Source organism: Aotus nancymaae, unplaced genomic scaffold (assembly GCF_030222135.1).
Source record: "Aotus nancymaae isolate 86718 unplaced genomic scaffold, 86718_ANA_hifiasm-v0.15.2.pri h1tg000021l, whole genome shotgun sequence".
Taxonomy (NCBI): Eukaryota; Metazoa; Chordata; class Mammalia; order Primates; family Aotidae; genus Aotus; species Aotus nancymaae.
In genome coordinates this window covers 18,425,780-18,448,236 of record NW_026988433.1, presented here as the reverse complement: position 1 = coordinate 18,448,236, position 22,457 = coordinate 18,425,780, and the positions used below count along the sequence as shown (strand labels likewise).

Sequence of the window (22,457 nt, the reverse complement as noted above, 5' to 3'; positions counted from 1 at the left end):
CTCTGAGTTTATTTTAATCAGAGTCCTGGGAAAAACAGAATTCCTTCAATTCTGTTCAATCAGGAAGTGTTTAATGCAGGACTATTTATAGAAAGGAGGACACGGCTGAAGAAACCAACAAGGGATGCTAAAGCACGCTGGGGCCAGCAACAGAAGGAGCAGGGGCTGGGAGCGGGTGTATGGAGCCCAGCAAGGGCTGGAACTGTAGGGGTGGGGCTGTTCCTCATGAGCTGTGGTCATGGAGGCTCACAGACACTTCCAGGGAGAGGACAGGGAAGAGACACCTCAACCGGACCTTCCTCCTATCTCCTGCCAGCGCCTCCCATAAACTGAACCCAATCAGAAGCTGAGGCCATGGGACTAGGACATCTTGCTCTGATGCATCTGCAGGGGTGCAGGGTGGCGCCCCAGCCCTGGTGGAGCACGGATCCCTGTGTGGGGGTGGGGTGGGGAATAAGCATCTCAGACTTTGTCTGTTAGTTGGCCCTGTCCCCTCCGTCCTCTTTGACCCTCTGACTAGGAACACACTCAGTGACCTTGGGGGTGTTTTACTCAAAGAAAGAGGACTCTTGGATGTGTTTCAGTAGGTGTGCGGGGGTTTCCTGGAACCGTGGCGTGGTCCCCAAGCCCTGCACAAACACCCTCTCCACCTGTCAGCACTCCATAGGCTCAAGTGAGTCCCTGTCGCACTTGGAGAAGAATTTGGAGCGTGTGTCTCCCAGCCGCTGTCCAGACCTTTTATAATGGGAGTCTTATTTAAAGGATGTGTTTATTAACTTGATCGGTTGCTTTCATTACCGGCTGTGTGACCTTGAGGATGTAACGTAACCTCTCTAGGTCTCGGTTTTCTCGTCTGTAAAATGGAAGATTATGATGAGAATTAACAATGGCAAAGTATTTGATGTCAGGCACTAAGTCAAAAAAAAAAAAAAAAAGGAATGTCTGTGTATCTAGCACTCAGACACTGCCAGACACCGATTAAGTGCACAGTGTGTGGTAGTTCCTTTTTTTCCTCCTTTATCTCGTCTTCTTTTTCTTCCTTCTTCTCCTTCTGTCATGGAGTATGGATCCTGTGTATCAGAGAAAGCACAAGAAAAAATAATAGAATTCATAATCTTTTGCAATTTTTCTTTCTTTTTTGAGATGGGGTCTTGCTCTGTCACCCAGGCCAGAGTGCAGTGGTGTGGACTTGGCTCATTGCAACCTCTACCTCCTGGGTTCAAACAATTCTCCTGCCTCAGCCTCCTGAGTAGCTGGGAATACAGGCACATAACACCATACTCAGCTAATTTTGTATTTTTAGTAGAGATGGGTTTCACCATGTTGGCCAGGCTGGTCTCAAACTCCTGGCCTCAAATGATCCACCCACCTTGGCCTCCCAAAGTGCTGGGATTACAGATGTGAGCCACTGCATCTGGTGTAATTTTTTGCATACTTTCTATGATAGGCTTGGTGTATTTGGTTGCTATTACTTGCAGTAGCGCTGGGAATTAGGTATTTTCTTTCCTTTTTTATTTTTTTGTTTGAGACAGGGTCTCACTCTGATGCCCAGGCTGGAATGTAGTGGTGCAATCTCTCTCACTGCAAACTCTGCCTCCTGAGTTCAAGTGATTCTCCTACCTCAGCCTCCCAAATAGCTGGGACTAGAGGCATGTACTACCATACCTGGCTAATGTTTTATATTTTTAGTAGAGATGGAGTTTCACCATGTTGGCCAGGCTGGTCTCGAACTCCTGACTTCAAGTGATTCTCCTGCCTCAGCATCCCAAAGTGCTGGGATTTCAGGCAAGAGCCACCGCAAGGGGCCCAGGCTCAGAGATTTTAACTTGCCCAAGGCCACCCACCTAGGAAATGGAAGGGCCAAGATACAAGGAATAAAAAGACAAGAGAGATTCATTGGGACTCTGCTCTTTATTTTTATTTTTATACTATGGAGTCTTGCTGTCACCCAGGCTACAGTGCAGTGATGCGATCACAGCTCGCTGCAGCCTTGAACTCTTGGGTTCAAACAATCCTCCCACCTCAGCCTCCCGAGTATCTGGGAATATAGGTATGCACACCATGCCTGGCTAATTTTTTATTTTTTTTGTAGAGATGGGGTCTTGCTATGTTTCCCAGGCTGGTCTTGAACTCCTGGCCTCAAGCAGTTCTCCCTTCTTGGCCTCCCAAAGCCCCGGGGTTATAGGCATGAGCCATTGCACCTGGCCGACTCTGCTCTTTAGATATCACTGCTTTGAGTGGTGGAGAAACCAGAGGGCAAGAACAACCACAAGGAACTGGATCAGTGCAGAGTGGGTACCTGAGTGAGCCCGCCTGGGAGTGTGGTGGAGAAGATGCGGTCCTTGGAATTTCTCTTTGGACCTGTAGTCTTCATTTTTTTTTTTTGTTTTGAGATGGAGTCTCATTCTGTCACCCAGGCTGGAGTACAGTGGTGTGATCTTGGCTTACTGCAACCTCCACCTCCCAGGTTCAAGCAATTTTCCTGCCTCAGCCTCCCAAGTAGCTGGGACTACAGGCACATGCCACCATGCCTGGCTAATTTTTTGTGTTTTTGGTAGAGATGGGGTTTCACTGTGTTAGCCAGGATGGTCTTGATCTCCTGACCTCATGTTCCGCCCACCTCAGCCTCCCAAAGTGCTGGGATTACAGGCGTCAGCCACCGTGGGCCTGGACCTATAATCTTCTTTTGGAATTGTTTGTTTTTATTTTGTTGCCCAGGCTGGTCTCTAACCCCTAGCCTCAAGCAATTCTCCTGCCTTGGCCTCCCAAAGTGCTGAGATTATAGGTGTGAGCCATCACACCTGGCCTACAATAATTTACCTTAAAAACAAAACAAGCCAGGTATGGTGGCCCATGCCTGTAATCCCAGCATTTTAGGAGGCTGAGGTGGGAGGATCCTTTGAGACTAGGAGTTCAAGACTAGCCTAGGCAACATAGTGAGACCTTCTTTCTATAAAACATCAAAAACATAGCCAGGCATATAGTCCCAGCTACTTGGGAGGCTGAGGCAGGAGGATCACCTGAGCCTGGGAGGTCAAGGCCACAGTGAGCCGTGATCACACCACTGCACTCCAGCCTGGGTGACAGAGCCAGACCATCTCAAAAATAAATAAATAAAAATTTAAAAGAAAATGACAACACATAACACACAAACACAAAAACAACAACAGAGCATTGTATCAATCAGCTAGGGCTGCCATAACAATATACCACAGATGGGGTGGCTTAAACAACAGGAATATATTCTCTCACAGTTCTCGAGGCTGGAAGTCCAAGATCAAGGTGCCTGCAGAGTTGTTTTCTGGTGTGGGCTCTCTCTTGCTGCTTCTCCACATGGTCATTCCTCTGTCCATATGTGCCACAGGTGTCTCTCCATGCGCCATTTTTTTTTTTTTTTTTTTTTTTTGGGAACAGTCTCGCTCTGTCACCCAGGCTGGAGTACAGTGGCACAATCTCGCAACCTCCACTTCCTGGGTTCAAGCATTTCTCCTGCCGCAGCCTTCCAAGTAGCTAGGAATACAGGCATATGCCACCATGCGATTATCTATTTACTTACTTATTTTATTATTTATTATATATTATATTAATTATATATATATTAATTATAATAATAATTATATATTATATTAATTATTATATATTATTATTATAGAAGAAGAGATTATCTATTTACTTACTTATTTTATTATTTATTTTTTAGTAGAGGTAGGGTTTCACCATGTTGGCCAGGCTGGTCTCGAACTCCTGGTCTTAAGTGATCCACCTGCCTGGGCCTCCCAAACTGCTGGGATTACAGATGTGAGCCACTGTGCCCAGCCCTAATCTCTTCTTCTAGAGACACTGGTTATGTTGGAATAAGGTCTACCCTACAGACCTGATTTACTTAATTATCTCTTTCAATGTTCTATGAGTACCAGGAGTTAGGGCTTCAAATTATGAATTTTGTGGGGACATAATTTAGCCCATAACAAATGCCTTTGGAATTATTTTTATTATCATTAGTTTTCTTTTTTGAGATGGAGTATCTCTGTCACCCTGATTGGAGTGCAGTGGTGCGATCTCAGCTCACTGCAACCTCTGTCTCCCAGGTTCAAGCAATCCTCCTGCCTTAGCCTCCTGAGTAGCTGGGATTACAGGCATGTGCCACCACACCCAGCTAATTTTTGTATTTTTAGTAGAGACGAGGCTTTGCCATGTTGACCAGGCTGGTCTCTTGACCTCAGGCGATCCACTTGCCTTGGCCTCCCAGAGTGCTGGGATTACAGGCATGAGCCACCGCACCCTGCCTGGAATTATTATTTTAGAGACACGGTCTCTCTGTCACCTATGCTGGAGTGCAGTGATGCATCATGGTTCACTGCAGCCTTGAACTCCCAGGCTGAAGCAATCCTCCCACCTCAGCCTCCTGAGTAGTTGGGACTACAGGCATGTGCCAACTACCACCTGGCCAATTTTTTTATAGAGACAAGGTCTCACTTTCTTCGCCAGGCTGGTCTCAAACTCCTGGGCTCAAGCGATCCTCCCTTCTCAGCCTCCCAAAGTGATCTGATTACTAAAGGCATGAGCCACCATGCCTGGCCTTGGAATTATTATTATATTTTCAGTTCCAAAATGATATGAGATTGAACCTTATACAATTGCCTATAGTCAATTGTTTTCAACAAATACTTTCATTACAAAAATGGCAATTTCATTTGCAGCTCATCCTGAGTTTCCTGAGGAGGATAAATGCACAATTTACATTCTGGTTGCCGCAGTATCACAATTACATGCGAGCTGTTTTATCCACGTGAACACCAGAGACAAGGATGCAAGACAAATGGCAAGCATGGACGAAGGAAAACCAGCCAGGCTCTCTCCTGGGTCTAGGACAGGGTCTCTCTTGTGACCACACGTGCGATCTTCCCAGCCTGCGCATCCTTCTTCTCGTCCTTCATTCTCTCACTCACAGGCTCCGAACACCGTGAGCTTCTGCACGGAAATTCACTCTCTTATTCTTTTCTTCCTGCTCCTCTACCTCCAGATAATCCTTTTATTTTTTATTTTTTTAAAAAAGTCTGCTTTCCGGCTGGGCGCAGTGGCTCATGCCTGTGATCCCAGCACTTTGGGAGGCCGAGGCAGGTGGATCATGAGTTCAGGAGATCGAGACCATCCTGACTAACACGGTGAAGCCATGTCTCTACTAAAAATACAAAAAATTAGCCAGGCTTGGTGGCATACGCCTATAGTCCCAGCTACTTGGGAGGGTGAGGCAGGAGAATCTCTTGAACCTGGGAGGCGGAGGTTGCAGTGAGCTGAGATTGAGCCACTGCACTCCAGCCTTGCGACAGAGTGAGACTCCCTCCCCCACACCCCAGCCCCCCCAAAAAAAAGTCTGTTTTCCATAGAGGATCTCAGCCTGGGAAAGGCCAGGCAAGCTTATTTGCAAAGCATCATCTAAAACCCTAGAAAGGAGGTACCATTATTATTCCCCTTTAAAATTTTGTTGTATGTATTTATCTATTTACTACACTTGATCTTAGCCAAAAGGCCAAGAAGCGATTATCTATTTACTTACTTATTTACTTATTTTATTTTTCCTTTCCAGACAGGGTCTCTCTGTCGTCCAGACTGGAGTGCAGTGGAACAAACATGGCTTACTGCAGCCCTGACCTCCTGAACCCAAGTGATTCTCCTACCTTAGCTTCTTGAATAGCTGGGACGACAGGTGTGCACCACCATGCTTGGCTAAATTTTATAATTTTTGTAGAGAGGGGGTTTGGCCATGTTGCCCAGGCTGGTCTCGAACTCCTGAGCTCAAGTGATCCTCCTTCTTTGGCCTCCCAAAGTGCTGGGATTAATTACAGGCATGAGTTACTGCACCTGGCCTATTTTTATTTTTTTTACAGGGACCGCTGCACTGGGGTCTCAGTGCATTGGTCCCTGTAAAAAAAAATAAAAATAGCAAAGAGGAAGAGAGAGGGTGGACTCAACTCCTCATTATCTCCATTTTACAGATGAAGAAAATGAGGCATTCAGAGATTACATAACTTCCCTTGAGTCATATTTGCTTATAAGTGGTAAGGCTGGATTTTGAACCCAGGACAAAGGGGTATGTCTGTCTGTCTGTCTGTATTCATTTTTAATTTATTTTTTAAAGACAAGATCCCAGTCTGCTGTCACTCAGGCTCAAATGCAATGGCATGATCATAGCTCAGTGCAGCCTCAACTTCCTTGGCTCAAGTGATCCTCCCGCCTCAGCCTCCTGAGTAACTGGGACTATAGGCACATGCCGCTGTACCTGGCTAGAGCTTAAAAGCTAGGAGCTTTTAACCTCAATGCTATACCACCTTTTTCAACACCACTGAGTCCAGATACTGACATCAGACTGATGACCCAATGGCACTCCAGCTCAGACCGGTCTTTGGGGCCAGTGATAGGATTCTCTCTTTCCAGTGTCCACTCAAGGGCCAGAATTCTGTACCTTAGGCCAGAATTTCCTCCAGTTCTTTCCATCTCTTAGGCAACCTGCATATCTGTGGCCTCTTCTAGGGGACTGGAAGTGACAGCTGAGACTTGCTTAGTGATGTGACATCATGGGAATTTGAGAGCACAGGCTTTGAGGCTGGCATGGTGATAGTAATAATTGACCTCATAGCGTGAGGGGGAGGATGGCTGAGATAAACGCATAGAAAGAGGCTGGCAGGGTGCTGGGCACTTAGAAGGCACCCAGTGTTGTAGGGATGGTTGGCCTTGTGGATTGTCCTATAGTAATTCCTAGGACTAGAATCCTAATTCTATGGTTGGGGGTTACTTGATGGAACTTGTTTTTGCAGGATAAAAAGGATAATGCTCTGCAAATCTTAATTTGCCTTGGCCTCTCAAAGTGCTGGGATTACAGGCGTGAGCTACCACGCCTGGCCACACCTTGCCTTTTAACAAGCCATGGAATTCCCTTATTTATGATGCTTATGGTTGATTGTATTTCTCTTCATAGTAAAATGTAAGCCCCATAGATGTTTAAAAAGTATTTATTTTTATTTCAACATTTTTAATCGATACATAATATTTGTATATATTTATACAAATGTGTACAAATATTTATGGGGTACATGGGATATTTTGATACATGCATACAACGTGTAATGGTCAAGTCAGGGTATTTAGGCATGGGTGTTTTGTAGGTTTTCAAAATAGTCATATGGCTGGGCATGGTGGCTCATACTTGTGATCCCAACACTTTTTGGAGACTGAGGTGGGAGGATTGCTTGAGCCCAGGAGTTTGAGACTAGCCTGGGCAACATAGTGAGACCTCAACTCTACCTAAAATTTAAAAATTAGCTGGGCATCGTGGTGCGCATCTGTAGTCCCAGGTCCCTGGGAGGCTGAGGTGGGAGGATCGCTGGAGCCCAGGAGGTCGAGGCTGTGGTGAGCTGTAATCACACCACTGCCCCTCCGGCTTGGGTGACAGCAAGACCCTGTCCCAGTTAAAAAAACAGAACAAAACCAAAACCCAACCCACAGCCAAACAAAAGACAAAACAGTCGTGGGTTAAATGAACATATCAGCTTCTTCCCACTCCAAATTGAGTGCTCCTTTCATCACACCTGAAAGTTTTTCTGGACCAGACGCGGTGGCTCACATCTGTAATCCCAGCATTTTGGGAGGCCAAGTTGGGCGGATGACTTGAGGTCAGGAGTTCGAGACCAGCCTGGCCAACATGGGAAAACACACCTGTACTAAAAATACAAAATTAGCCTGGCATGGTGGTGCGTGCCTGTAATCCCAGCTACTTGGGAGGCTGAGGCAGGAGAATCACTTGAACCCAGGAGGTAGAGGTTGCAGTGCGCCGAGATCGTGCCACTGCACTCTGGCCTGGGAGACAGAGTGAGACTCTGTCTCAAATAAAATTAAAAAATGTTTTTCTGAACACCACTTCCTGTGTCTGTGGACTAGGGATGGATTACATTATCTCAGTGAACATCTCAGGCTTTCTCAGAAGGTCAAGCACAGTAACGGATGTAATAGCATCATGTCTAATAACGCGTTAGGCCAGCGAACATGAGGGTGCTGGCTGTTCTTCCTTTCCCTGATCCCAAGTCTGGACACCTCCCTGCTTTGCCTTCTGTTTGTCTAATCAGTGTGTTCTCCTGGCTGGTTTTCATCTCCTTTTCCAAAGCTTTCCCCTTCCCACGCCAGGGATGCCACGTGGCTGCTCCATCCTTTATAGTGACGGCCAAATAATTGAATTGTTATTGGTTTGGAGCCGGGTGAGGGAGGGGGAGAGATTTTTGCTAAATTGTTTCACTTTAGATAATGTTCATCTCCGGCTCTGTTGTGATTTATTTCTGCTGTTGGCAGTCTTGCTTTCTGGAAATTAATTCTCTGATTGGAATGGAAAGGAAAGTTGGTGGTGGCGGGGTGTGGGGTGTGGAGATTCCTTTTGGATGTAAGATCTGGATGAAGTGTTGGTCTGAGTTTTTCTGGGAGTGGCTGGAGGGAGTAGGGAATTTGGGTGTTGAGAATCTCAGGGTGCCCAGTCTGCACTCCTCACTTTATTTGAGTGGCACATTGTATTATAATCTCTTGAATCCAATGGGCCTTAAGCCCTGGTCGTCTGCTGTTTATATGAACACACTCACTTCCAGGATTTTCTAGAAAGCCCTCATATCCACATTTTGCAGATGAGAAAATTGAGGCTCAGACTGATGCATATCATTGTACCAGGTATCTACTGCTCTGTAACAAACCACCCCAAACGTAGTGGCCTAGTAACTAGTGTTTTATCATGCTCACAAATTCTGTGGGTCAGGCGTTTAGGAATGAAACAGGAGGAATAGCTTGTTTCTGCTCTGTGATGTCTGGGCCACAGGTGGGAAGACTTGAATGACTGGGGGTGTTTTGAATAGCTGAGAACCCAAACCCTCTGAAGGCTCTTTTACTCATATGTCTGGAACTGGGGCTGGATGACTCAAAGGCGGGCTCAGCTGGGACCGTTGAGTGGAGGACCTCCAGACCTCCACACGACCTCTTCTTGCATCTTGGGATGCTTCATGTCATGGTGACCAAATTCTAAGTAAGAAGTTCTTGAGACTGAGCACCAGAGAAGACGAGTTCTGTGAGAACCAAGTGGAAGCTGAATGGTCTTGTTTGACCTGACCTTAGAGGCAGCACTTGCTGGAGTGGATTGCAGGCCTACAATCTGATCAGAGGACCCAGTGGAGACACAGAGAAGGGCACATCTGGAGAAAGGTGCCCCACTCCCCCACCCTGCCAGAGGATGCTTACTGAAGAGGCCACACCCTGGGTGCCCCAATCGAGGTCACTCAGTAAAAAAGGTATATCAGTTATAATTTTTTTTTTCTGCAAGGAAAATCTTGACTCTGGCCTTAAATAATAAAGAATTTTTTTTTCTTTTGTAATCCCAGCACTTTGGGAGACTGAGGCAGGTAGATCAGTTGAAGTCAGGAGTTTGAGATCAGCCTGGCCCACATAACGAAACCCTGTCTCTATTAAAAATACAAAAATTAGGCCAAGCACGGTGGCTCATACCTGTAATCACAGTACTTTGGGAGGCTGAGGTGGCCAGACTGCTTGAGGCCAGGAGTTCGAGACCAGCCTGGCCAGGATAGCAAAACTCCATTTCTACTAAAAATATAAATATTAGCCAGGTGTGGTGGCACGTGCCTGTAGTCCCGGCTACTCAGGAGGCTGAGGCAGGAGAATCTCTTGAACCTGGGAGACAGAGGTTGCAGTGAGCTGAGATTGAACCTGGGAGACAGAGGTTGCAGTTAGCTGAGGTGGGTGGATCACTTGAGTTCAGGAGTTCAAGACCAGCTTGGGCAGCACGGTGGAACCTGTCTCTACCTATATATATATATAATACATAAAATATGTAATTTATATATAAAATATATAATTTATATATATATATATTATATAATATATATATAAATTAACCAAGCTAATGTGGCAGTGCATACCTGTAGTCCTAGCCACTTAGGGGGCTGAGGCAGGAGGATCCCTTGAATTGGTGAAGTCGAGGCTTGGCTAGCGAGTACTCCAGCCTGGGCAACAGAGTGAGATCCAATTTAGCCGGGTGTGGTTGCATGCTCCTGTAATCCCAGCAATATGAGAAGCTGAGGTGGGAGAATCACTTGAACCTGGGAGGCAGAGGTTGCAGAGAGCCAAGATTGTGCTACTGCACCCCAGCCTGGACAACAGGGTGGGACACCATCAAAAAAAAAAAAAGATTGCTTTTTTCCTTCACATAACTAGAACTTTAGAAGTAAGGAAAGCTAGTTAATTTGATAGTTCAAAAAGTCATCAAGAGCTGGGCACTGTGGCTTAGGCCTGTAATCCCTGCACTTTGGGAGGCTGAGGTGGGTGGATCACCTGAAGTCAGGAGTTTGAGACTGGCCTGGGCAACATGGTGAAACCCTGTCTCTACTAAAAATGCAAAAATTAGTCTGGCGTGGTGGCGCATACCCAGAGTCCCAGGTACTTGGGCGGCTGAAGCAGGAGAATCGCCTGAACCCTGAGGGGGTGGAGGTTGCAGTGAGCAGAGATTGCGCCGCTGTACTCCAGCCTGGGTGACAGAGTGAAATTCTGTCTCAAAATAATAACAGTAATTTTTTTTTAAATGAAGAGGAAGAAGAGAGAAGTTAAGTAACCCATCCAAAGTGGCGTGGCTAGTGAGTGGCAGAATCAAATTTGAACCGAGGCAGTCTGTCTGCAGTGCCCTTGCTTGAAAGCACTGTGCTACACTTCTTTCATTTGGGATGGGTATAGGAAAAATAGAGAAGCCAAACACACACCCCTTTGAGTAGAGAGAAAGGGAATCTGATGTGGCTGAGCATAGGGCTGGCCCCGACAGTCACCTCTCACAGATGGATGTATCGACTAAATTCAGAGAGCGTAGGTGGTAAGTCCAAGGTCCCAGGAGGGCTAAGGGGCAGAACCAGGATTTCTACCCAAGTTCAGATCACTGGGCTTTTCCCAACATTTTTATCCTGCTTACCTTAGCTCCCATAATTACCTCAACTTTTAAAATTTGTTTAATTTTAAACTGAAATGAACGGGGGGAGAGACATACAGAATGAATGGGATTGGATGCTGAATTGCTGCTGGGAACCCGGGGATGAAGAAGGCAGGATGCAGGATCTGGTGTTTACTGGATTCTTCTAGCCTGATGACACCAACTTCATTCCAGGCCTAAGTGCATCTAGTCACGTGCTCCTAGGTGGTTGGACCAGAGAGGGGCAGAGCCAGAGGCCTCATGGATGGGGGCTGACTGAGTCCTAGGGAGGAGTGCAGGTTAAGACAGGATCAGCCTCTTCTGCAGCATACAGATCTGGCCCCTGGGAGAGGAGGGTGGGGGGATGATGATTTCTTCCCTCTCCTGTTTCCCCACAGATTGCCCAAAGCAGAGCAACAGGCCCATGGATGGTGTCCTGACATGGGCAGTCCCAGGGCTGGTGGGGGATCCCTCCCTGGTCCTGGTTGGTGAGAGGGCCACACGCAGACACGGACAGACAGAGGCCTCTCTGAAATGGACAGTTAATTGCCTCCAGGCCAGGGAGACCTGCAGAATTAGGGCCTTCCGGGACTGGACCAGCAGACCTGGGAGGCAGAGACCCTGTCCCTACCCCCAGCCACTCTCATTTCCTTGCCAGTGCTCCAGAAATCCAGGTCGCTTTCAAAGCCTGGGGCTGCTGTCTACCCGAGCATGGGGTCGCTTCCGGGGTCACTGGCTGGACAAGCAGGTCAATTTTAGCAGGAAACCAACATTTAAGTAGTGCTAGCTAACTCAGGGTTCTGAAATGTGGCTCTGATCTTTGCAAAAGCCTGGTCTTTTCACCTCATTTTACACCTGGAAAGCCTGAGCACTCCAGAAACTAACATTTATGAAACATACACACACACGGACACACACAATAAATGCTTAAATATATATACACACACATACACACAATGCTTGATGTATAAGTACACACACACACACACACACACACTCCAGGCATGGTAGGAGGTGCTTCCCAATTGCTATCACTTGCAATCTTCACAACCCTGACAGAGGAGGCTTTTTTATTTTATTTTTACAAATTCCCATTGCATAGATGAGAATACTGAGTCTCAGAGGTTAAGAGGCTTGCATAGGATCCCTCAGCCAGGAACCGTCAAGTAGGACTTGAACTCTCCTTTAGTCTCCATGCTTAGTCTTCTTTTCACTTTAACCTGGAACCTCTGAACTCCAGAACCTGGTTGGAGGAGGATCCCTGGAGGAGCAAATAGAAGAAACCCAAAAGGGACCTGAAAGCGGGTCCCCTCCCTCACCTGGATTCCCAGTTGGAAGAGGAGGAAGCACCCACCCTCCTTCCCTCCTTTCGACCCACCCAGCCACCCACCCAAGGTGCCATTAAAGTTAATTGTTTTTACTGCCAGTTTAACATAGTCTTGTAAATCTTTTTACGATGTGGCCAGGGAACACCGAGCTGCAGGCAGGACTCGATGGAGGTGGAACACAGGAGTGTGGCCCCAGAGCTATCTGGAGATTGTAAAACAGGAGCGCCGGGTCTCTCCAGAGGCAGCTTCTTCCCTCTTCCTGGAGCGCCAGGCCCAAGTCCCTCACCTGAGTGCCAGTTCTAGTGGCAGTTCTCCCAGGTGCAGCTAGGATTGTGCCTGGAATGCTAAGATCCTCCAGGCCACCCCCACTGTTTGGATAGGCCATCCCTCTTGACTCTTAAGTTGTGGAATCCTCCAGAATCCGAGACCTCCAAGCCCTGGAGAGAGGTTCTGGATCCTTCAGAAAGGCTGAGGGGCAATTCCCATGTAGAAAGCTTGGCACTGGATCTCTGTGTTTGCCCGCCAAGGACCAGCAGGGAAAAACACTGCAAGGTGGACATTTAGGGGTGTGAGAGGCACACATTCCACAGTGCAGGGACTCTGGAGGTGCAGGTCTTCTATGAAGGTGATTCTGCCCCTTCGCAGCCATTACCAGCAAAGAGAGCTGAGTCTTCCTGAACAGCGCCTTTAAGCTGGTTCCTCCCGGGTTGGTGGAGCAGGACTCAGCGGTTTCTGACCCGTGGGCAGACCTTGACTTCCATGCGTCTGGGTACAGGCCCAGTTTTCCCAAGTCTCCTCTCTAGGTTCCGGGTATCCCCAGTCTAAGCCATCCATGTTAAAATAAGTGTCTCAACTCCCACCGTTGTTACCAGCGTTAAACAGATACTCCTAATGTGCCCAGAAAAATGCCAGGCACACGCTAAACATCTGTAAACCATGGTGACAGCTCTAAGTGTTCATGATTAAGTCCAAATATTTATTAGGCGCTGGTCTGCAAGCCTCGGGTAAGCACTGGGACACACAGAGAACAATGTTCTTTCCTTTAAAGGAGGCTTTTTGTTATGAACCGAAGAACCTAGAGGGCATCAACGCAACACAGAGCGGTCCTTCCCAAAATGTATCCCAAGTCCCCCAGCAGTACCCGGGAAATTGTTAGAAATGCGCATTCTCAGGCCCAGCTCAGATCAATTGAATGAGGTGTCCGGGGGCGGGGCCCAGAATTCCGGTTTTAACAAAGCCCCCAGGTGATTGTGAGCTCCTTAAGGTTCCAGAACCCTGATGAAGTGAATGCAGGCGCAGGCTTTGGAGGGAGAAAATGTGGGTTTCCATCCCTTTGCATCTATGTTACGGGATTTTGACCAAGAAATGGTAGCAAGCTCAGCTGGGGAAAAGGGGGAAAGGGAGTGGAGTGGGGGCGGTGAGGATGAGGACGAGGGAATAGCCAGCCCTTCCCCAACGGGGCTTCCTCCATCAGAGGCCGAATTTCCGAGCAGGATGGACCAAGGGGCTCGCACTAACTCTCAGAAAGGCCTCTCAAAACGCGCCGCGATGTGAAACCTGCAAACACGGGGTTCAGGCCAGCTCCGTTCTTCTAAGCAGCCTGCCTTTCGAGGCACCCAGCCTTTCCCAAGCCTCGATTTTCCCGATCTCGTGGGATCCTTGCGGCACGAATAGGGTTCGAAGCACCTTGGAAGCTACAGAGCCCCGGGTCAGGACAATTTCCGGCACTGCCCCAGTTCAGTGGTTTATAGAAATTGTCTCTCTGGCACACCCTGGCGAGGTGCTGTCGGGATTCGGGAGCTGGGGCGGGTGATCTTTTTCGAGAATCCTCCACTTGTGGTGACGTCGGGCAGTGCGCACGGGCTTTTCTCTAAAGCGTCCGCGAATGAGCCAGCGAATAAAACGGGTGTCTGCAACGTTAATGAATTGTACAAGGAGGCTGAGGGTGGGGGCTTTGACCCAGGGAGCCAGAGGCGGTTCCGGGTGGCGCTTCTCCGTGCGCCTAGCGCTGCGCTGGGCTTTCCCAGCCGAGGCGTGCGGAGCGCCCCGCGTGAGCTTCAGTGGAGCTCATCTTTCTCCTACATGGAGGAGGTGGAGATGCTGGGAGAGTTGTGGGGGGTGGGGAGAGGGTTGGAGGGGGACTATCTAGATTCTATTCTGGAGGATCCAATCACGTCGTGTTATTCCCCTGCCTAGACCTTCAGAGTTTTCCAACTGTTTGAATAAAACCCAAAGAATGCCCGACGTCCAATGAACGAATGATCTAGCCTCGGCCTACTTTTCAGGACCTAGCTTTGCCCCTGCCCGCGACGTCCCGTTGGGAACGTCCTACTCGCCACCATCGGCTCTGCTTAGGTTCAAACTCCAGGCCACTCTCCGCACTCCCTCTGTGGTTTCCAGCAGGAGAAGCGCAACGGAGGAGGGGGCGAGAGGCACTCGACCTCTCGGGTTAGAGGAAATGCAAGTTGGGCCAATTTCCCCCTTCCAGACTCCCAGGCGGAATGGCCCAGGGGGCAGCGGCCTTGCCCGGTGGCCACTGCCCGCCTCCTCCCCCGCGCTCCCCTGGCCAGGCTTTGAAGAGCGCGTTTTACGAACTTTTCCATTTTGCTTCTGGAGGCGTGTTTGTTCTTCTCAGTCACCTCGCTTTTTTTTTTTTTTATGAGCTTCAGCGCTGATCTGCACGTTCTTCCCTCCGTGTAATTTCAATTTGAACTCTCCCCGGAGCGGCCTTTTCTCTCTTGTTGCCTGCCAAGTCGTTTGAAGGCTGCGCAAACATTCTTCCTCTCTCCCGTCCGCGCGAGTCTCGGTCTACACCCGCGAGGGGAGGCGGAGGCGGATACTCCGAGAGTTCCAGTGGATTGGAGCCTTTCAGCAGCCGCCTTCAGACTCTTTGGGAGGAGAGGTGAAATATTGGAATAAATGCCCCTGCGACCACTCTTCTCAAGGGTTATGGTGGACGTGTATGTGTGTGTGTGTGTGTGTGTGTGTGTGTGTTTAAACATTCCCTAACCCACATTAGAAGTCTTGGGAAGGGGGCTGGGTGCGGTGGCTCACACCTGTAATCCCAGCACTTTGGCAGGCAGAGGCGGGAGGATCACTTGAGGTCAGGAGTTCGGGACCAGCGTGGTCAACACAGTAAAACCACCACTCTACTAAAAGTACAAAAATTAGCCAGGTGTGGTGGTGTGTGCCTGTAATCTCAGCTACTCGGGAGGCTGAGGCAGGAAATCACTTGAACCCAGGAGGCGGAGGTTTCAATGAGCTGAGATTGCACCACTGCACTCCAGCCTGGTCAACAGACCAGACTCCATCTCAAAAAAAAAAAGAAAAAAAAACAGTCTTGGGAAGGAAGACGGCGGAGACACACACAAGGAGTGATTGGACTGAAGTAAGCTTCAGCACTCAGTAAGTGTCCAGCTTTGTTCTTTCCACAGATTGCCTTCTTCAATTTGCAGTTTTGCGGCTAGGTGTTAACCCCATTTTACAGATGGGAGAAGTTGAGGCTGACTGATGAGGTTAGTTTCTCAGCCACCCTACTAAGATCTAAATCCACTTTTGAGCAAGTGCTCTGAATAACAATTATCTTACAGCTTAATATAAGACTATTAAATACCACTCCCCTTTTCCTTTACCATTGGGCTTATGTCTTCATTGGTCATTCAAGGAGGGAAAAGGAAATATCCTTTTAAAACTCGGAGGCCAGGTGCAGTGACTCTTGCCTGTAATCCCAGAACTTTAGGAGGCACAGGTGGGTGGATCACTTGAGACCAGGAGTTAGAGGCTGGCCAGGGCAACACAGTAAGATCCCGTCTCTATAATAATTTTTTCTTTGAGATGAGTTCTTGTCTGTTGCTGAGGTTGGAGTGCAGTAGCACCATCTCAGCTCACTGCAACCTCTGCCTCCTAGGTTCAAGCGATTCTCCTGCCTCAGCCTCCCAAGTAGCTGGGATTACAGGTGTCTGCCACCACACCAGCTAATTTTTTGTAGTTTTAGTGGAGATGGGGTTTCACTGTGTTGGTCAGGTTGGTCTCGAACTCCTGACCTCAAGTGATCTGCACACCTTGACCTCCCAAAGTGCTGGGAATACAGGCATGAGCCACTGCACCTGGCCCTTTATAAAAAATTTTAAAAATTAGCCAAGCATGGTGGTTTGTGCCTATAGTTCCAGCTACTCAGGAGGCTGAGGCAGGAAGATCACTTGAACTCAGGAGGTCAAAGCTTCAGTGAGCTGTGATTGTGTCACTGTACTCCAGCCTGGGCAACAGAGAGAGACCCTGTCTTAAAATAAAACAAAAAACCAGAGAAGCTGAGTGCTTGTCATGTATCCTGTCAGAGAAACATATTGACAAGAAACATCAAAACAAAATATTAAATACCTATAACAACTGCCCTTTTAAATAGATATTTATAGTGTTTATTTTATTTTTTTATTTTTAATTTTTTATTTATTTATTTTTTTTGAGATGGAGTTTTGCTCTCGTTACCCAGGCTGGAGTGCAATGGCGTAATCTCAGCTCACTGCAACCTCCGCCTCCTGGGTTCAGGCAATTCTGCTGCCTCAGCCTCCTGAGTAGCTGGGATTACAGGCACACGCCACCGTGCTCAGCGAATTTTTTGTATTTTTAGTAAAGACAGGGTTTCACCATGTTGACCAGGATGGTCTCAATCTCTTGATCTTGTGATCCACCTGCCTCGGCCTCCCAAAGTGCTGGGATTAATTTTATTTTTATAAAAAAATAGAGATGAGGTCTTGCTATATTGGAGAAGCTAGTGTTGAACTCCTGGCCTCAAGTGATCCTCCCAACTCAGCCTCCCAAAGTGCTGGGATTACAGGCGTGAGTCACCACGCCCAGCCACAACTGCCCTTTGTTAACCATGTACTTATGTGCCAGGAACTGTATTAAACTGTCCACTTATTTCTCACAAATATTTCTAACAGTGTCTATGCATTAGATACTTTTCACATGACAGATAGGAAAACTGAAGCACAGAGAAGTTGAGTAACCTGCCCAAGATCACACAGCTACGAAGAGCTGGTTGCAGGACTTAAACCGGGGCAGAGGCACTCCTAACCATCAATATGTATCCTTCTGCTCTTCCCAGCTCTCTCCTGAGTGACATGAAAGAAACTCCAGGCTTACTGGTCCTGGGCTGCAGTTTTCCTCCCCAAGGTCACTCTGGGGACAAACAGGAAGATGGGAGGGGGCATGGGACAGTTACATAAGGCGGTCACTTCAAAGGTGGCCTCTCTGGGGTGGATAGCCTTGGCTTTGGGCAGTTATCCAGGGGTACCAGTCGGCAAGCTGAGGGCTGTCCACCCTCTATCTCCTACCCCATCTTAGTTCAAGGGCAGAACAGGCAGTGGAGGAGATGAAGGCTGGATTAGGTGGCGAGGGGGCAGGTCTTGTAATCAAAGTTGGGCAGTGGCAGAAATCAGGTGACTCAATAAGAATAAAAACAACACCAGGTGCAGTGGCTCACGCCTGTAATCCTAGCACTTGGGGAGGCCAAGGCGGGCAGATTGCTGGAGGCCAGGAGTTCAAGACCAGCCTAGCCAACATGGCGAAACCCCTTCTCCACTAAAATTACAAAAATTAGCTGGGGAATGGTGGCATATGCCTGTAATCCCAGGTAGTCCAGAGGCTGAGGCACGAGAATTGCTTGAACTCAGGAGGCAGAGGTTGTAGTGAGCCAAGATTGTGCCCCTGCACTGCAGCCTGGGCAGCAGAGTGAGACTCTGTCTTAAAAACAAAAAATAGCAGCATTTATTGCGCACTTACTGTACACTAAGCATGATGCTAAGCTCTTATGTTGACAGCTCTATTGGTAAGAACTTTCAATCATTTCCTTTAAGGGGCTCAGAGAGGTGAAGCCAGGTGTTCAGTCATACGGCTGGGCTGCCTGTCCCAGGAGGAAAGAGGCACGAACTTCGTGTCAGTTCGGCACGTTCTGGTGGAAGTAGGTTCCGACTTTCTGTGATGCAAACTACAAAACAGAATGAGAGGATCTGAGAATGGTAGGTCCAGCTGCCCTCTAGATGAGGAAACTAAGGCCTGGTGAGGGGTGGAGTATGACCTAAGGTCTTCCATGAAGTCAAGAGGGAATCCATTGTAATCCCAGCACTTTGGGAGGCCAAGGCTGGCCAGTGACCTGAGGTCAGGAGTTTGCGATCAGCTTGGCCGACAAGGTGAAACCCCATCTCTACTAAACACACAGAAATTAGCCGGGCGAGGTGGCGGTGCCTGTAGTCCCACCTTCTCAGGAGGATGAAGCAGGAGAATCACTTGAACCTGGGAGGCGGAGGTTGCAGTGAGCTGAGATCATAGTACTGCCCTCCAGCCCGGGCAACAGAGCGAGACTCTGTCTCCAAAAAAAAAGAGGAATCCAAATGGTCTGAGAATAACCACCCAAGCCCCCACCCCCCACCAGGGTACTTCCCTCAGCTCTAAGAAGAAAGCGTGTGGCCGGAGAGAGCCTGAGACAGAACTGTGTTTCCCTTCTGCCCTCAACTTACTATGACTTTATGCAAGTCATTCAATCTCCCTAGGCCTCAGTTTCTGCAAAATGATGGCGGTACAGGGAACATGCAAATCATGCAAAATCACGGCGGTACAGATTATTGAATTGCTCAGGCACTTGGTGGTGATAATGTTCCCAGAAGCTCATGAGGCCACAGCCAGGAAACAGAGCCAAGCACAACCAGTTCCCCCAATCCTGAAGTTCTTTGAAATCGAGGCTCCCAGACTTCTGGAGGGTGATGGCAGCTGGAGGTTCACTGTGTCTTTGAAGAAGCACTCTTTCCTTTGTCAGGCACCCAAAAGGCCTCTTGATCCCAGTCCAGGGATAGGCTACATGTGCTTCCACCAGAGAAGTGGACTGTCTCCCTATCACTGGGATTTGTGTGGGGCCTCCTTTGTCTTGGGGCTGTGGAACTCAAGGTGGGGGTTGGCTGAGGGTCTCCAAGCCCAAAAGCGTTGCATGCGACTGCCTGCATATATACCCAACCACAGCAGCTTACGTGCATAGAAACTGATTTTAGGTCCACACAGACACGGTCCATGGCAGACCCACACCCAGCCCGCCTTCCTCCACCTCATTATTATTACTGCTGTTGTTTAAGAACTGTACTCTGGGCCGGGCGCGGTGGCTCACGCCTGTAATCCCAGCACTTTGGGAGGCCGAGACGGGTGGATCACGAGGTCAAGAGATCGAGACCATCCTGGTCAACATGGTGAAACCCCATCTCTACTAAAAATACAAAAATTAGCTGGGCATGGTGGCGCACACCTGTAGTCCCAGCTACTCGGGAGGCTGAGGCAGGAGAATTGCTTGAACCCAGGAGACGGAGGTTGCGGTGAGCCGAGATCACGCCATTGCACTCCAGCCTGGGTAACAAGAGTGAAACTCCATCTCAAAAAAAAGAGAACTGTACTTTGTCTAGCCCCTAATGTGAGCCAGGTGTGTTATAATTAACAGTATAACATCTGAGATTCAGAGAGGTGCAGACACTTGCCCAAGATGCACAGCTAGTAAGTATCCCTAAGAGAAAGACTTGTACAAATAATCAGAGCTAGGTGGAGGGAAAAGGAAGGGGACACGCAGAGGCAATGTGACAGAGAGAAGAAAATTCCTGGCTGGGTGGGGTGTAATCCCAGCACTTTGGGAGGCTGAGGTGGGTGGATCATTGGAGGTCAGGAGTTCTAGACCAGCCTGGCCAACATGGTAAAACCCCATCTCTACTTAAAAAATACGAAAAGAAACAAAAAAATAGCTGGGTGTAATGGTCTACACCTGTAATCCCAGCTACTCGGGAGGCTGAGGTAGGAGAATCTCTTGAACCCAGAGGCAGAGGTTGCAGTGAGCTGAGATCGCCCTACTGCACTTCAGCCTGGGCTACAGAGCAAGACTCTATGTCAAAAAAAAAAAAAAACCAAAACCCAAAAACTCTCATCTGACTTTTCTCCCTGTCCTGTATTGGGCATTAAGCTGGACTGTCCTTAACATGAAGCCAGACACCCAAAGCCAGAATCCCAGGAAGTCCATGGTTCCTGCAACTATTGGTATCATTTAAGCTGAGAGCAATATCTACAGAAATGTGCCGATGGATGCTTTGGGGTTGATTTATCCTGAGATTCCCATTCCCTGTGACTCTGTAGGGGAGCTGACCTTTTCACTACAGAAATTTTAGGCTGTCTGCATCTGCTCCAGGAAATAGGAGGAGTGAAAAGTTTATGCCACCAGGCACTGGGAGGCATGGGGTGCATGGCGGTATCCCTCTGCTTAGAGTTAGGTGGAGCCTTGGGCATGAGGTTACAGACTCGGAGAGGGGCACTGACTTGGCCAAGGCCACCCAGAGTCAGGGAAGACATTTGGCCTCCAACCTCAACTCGAACTTGCCCTTGCCAGGTGCTGTGGGCTGCCCAGGGGTGCTTTGAGCTGCAGACGGGAGGGATTGTGGGGCAGAGGGAATGGTGATGGGGTGTCTCCTTAATGGCCCCAGGGATCACATGGCGGGTGGCCAAGCTCTGACCCTCGTCCTCCACCTCTCTGTGCCTGAGTGCTGTCCTGGGTAGGGCGGGCATGTATTTTTTCACATTATGGCCTGGATAGGCGGCCACTTGGGAAGAAGCAAAGGAAAGCAGGGTCTGGAGGGCGATGTGGGGGTGGGGTAGTACTTGTGGGGGTAGGCTGCAAACAAAGGGGCCCACATTGGATCAGGCTGGGCCGCTGAGTGATGATTCACAGGCCAGCAGGGAAGGGCGGGCTGCTGGATGCATGCAGCGGGGCCTGGAGGAGAGCAGGGACGCTCAGAGTCAGACTCATGCAGGAAAGAGAGCTGATCCAGAGAAACACAGAAAAGAGAGATGGAGGCAGGGTCGGAGGCAGAAAGATAAAGACAGGGTATGCGCGCACATACACACACACACACACAAACACATACAAACACACACAAACACACACGTACAGAGAACAGAGATAGAGTGAAATGGGATTCGTGGCCAACAGTGGACAGAAAACCAAATCAATGTAAATTCATTTCATTTTGTTTTGTTTTAGAGGGAGGGCCTTGCTCTGTCACCCAGGCTGTAGTGCAGAGGTGTGATTGTGGTTCACTGCAGTCTCCAACTTCTGAGCTCAAATGAGCCTCCTGCCTCAGCCTCTTGTATAGTGAGGACCACTACTTTTTTCATTTTTATAAATAAAATAATTTATTTGTATTTATTGTATATATAGGGTCTTACTATGTTGTCCAGTCTGGCCTTGAGCTCCCTGAACTCCCACTGAGGCTTCACAGCATGCTGAGTTTACAGATTTGAGGTGGCTGGAGCCACTGCACCCAGCCTTAGTGATTTTTTTTTAAAAATAGAGAAGGGGTTTCACCATGCTGGTCAGGCTGGTCTTGAACTCCCAACCTCAGGTGATCCGCCCGCCTTGGCCTCCAAAATGCTTGGATTACAGGCATGAGCCACCACGCCCAGCCTTAGTGGTTTTTAATGACCCCACTTGCACCCCAGCACACCCTATCTGCAATTTAAAAATTTCATCTTGCCAGGTCTGGAGTGGGCGTCTGAGCATGGGCTTCCCATGACTGTTTGTGGCCAGGCAGGACTCATTGGCCACACAGAGAGTCCATGTCCAGCGGTAGGGACATGAGTGTATGCATACATGTGTATCACAGGATCACAAGACCTCCCCAAGATACAAGTGTCCTCACCAAATATGTGTGCACATACTCATGAAGGTCCAGCACACACACACACACACACACACACACACACAAACTTTCATCACTGCAGCATGCTCCTGTGAACACACACATGCTCCACTTTTGTTGAGCACCTAGCATATTCCAAGTTCTAGGCTGAGCATTAAAGACAGAGAAAAACACAGAAAAGGGAAAGCTACCTTTCGGTCTCCCAGAGGGAGGCTGCTGGGGTGCTGGGCACAAGGACTGTCCCTCAGGATCCAGGACACGAGGACTGCCCCCTTGTCATTGGGAATGCCCAAAGGCAGGGTTTGTGGTAGGGCAGAAGTCTGTCCTCCCACCATAGTCAGGGACAAGAACATCTACCCCAGAGCAGCTGAGCTTGGGACACGTTCAGGGTCTCCCAGAGTATAGATTCTGTCCTTT

At 48.6% G+C, this 22,457-nt stretch overlaps 1 pseudogene; it reads right to left on the bottom strand.

The window, feature by feature from the left end:
* Positions 1-5,385: 5,385 nt before the first annotated feature.
* LOC135276289 (U2 spliceosomal RNA) lies at positions 5,386-5,542 on the bottom strand (annotated as a pseudogene).
* Between the last annotated feature and the right edge of the window lie 16,915 nt (positions 5,543-22,457).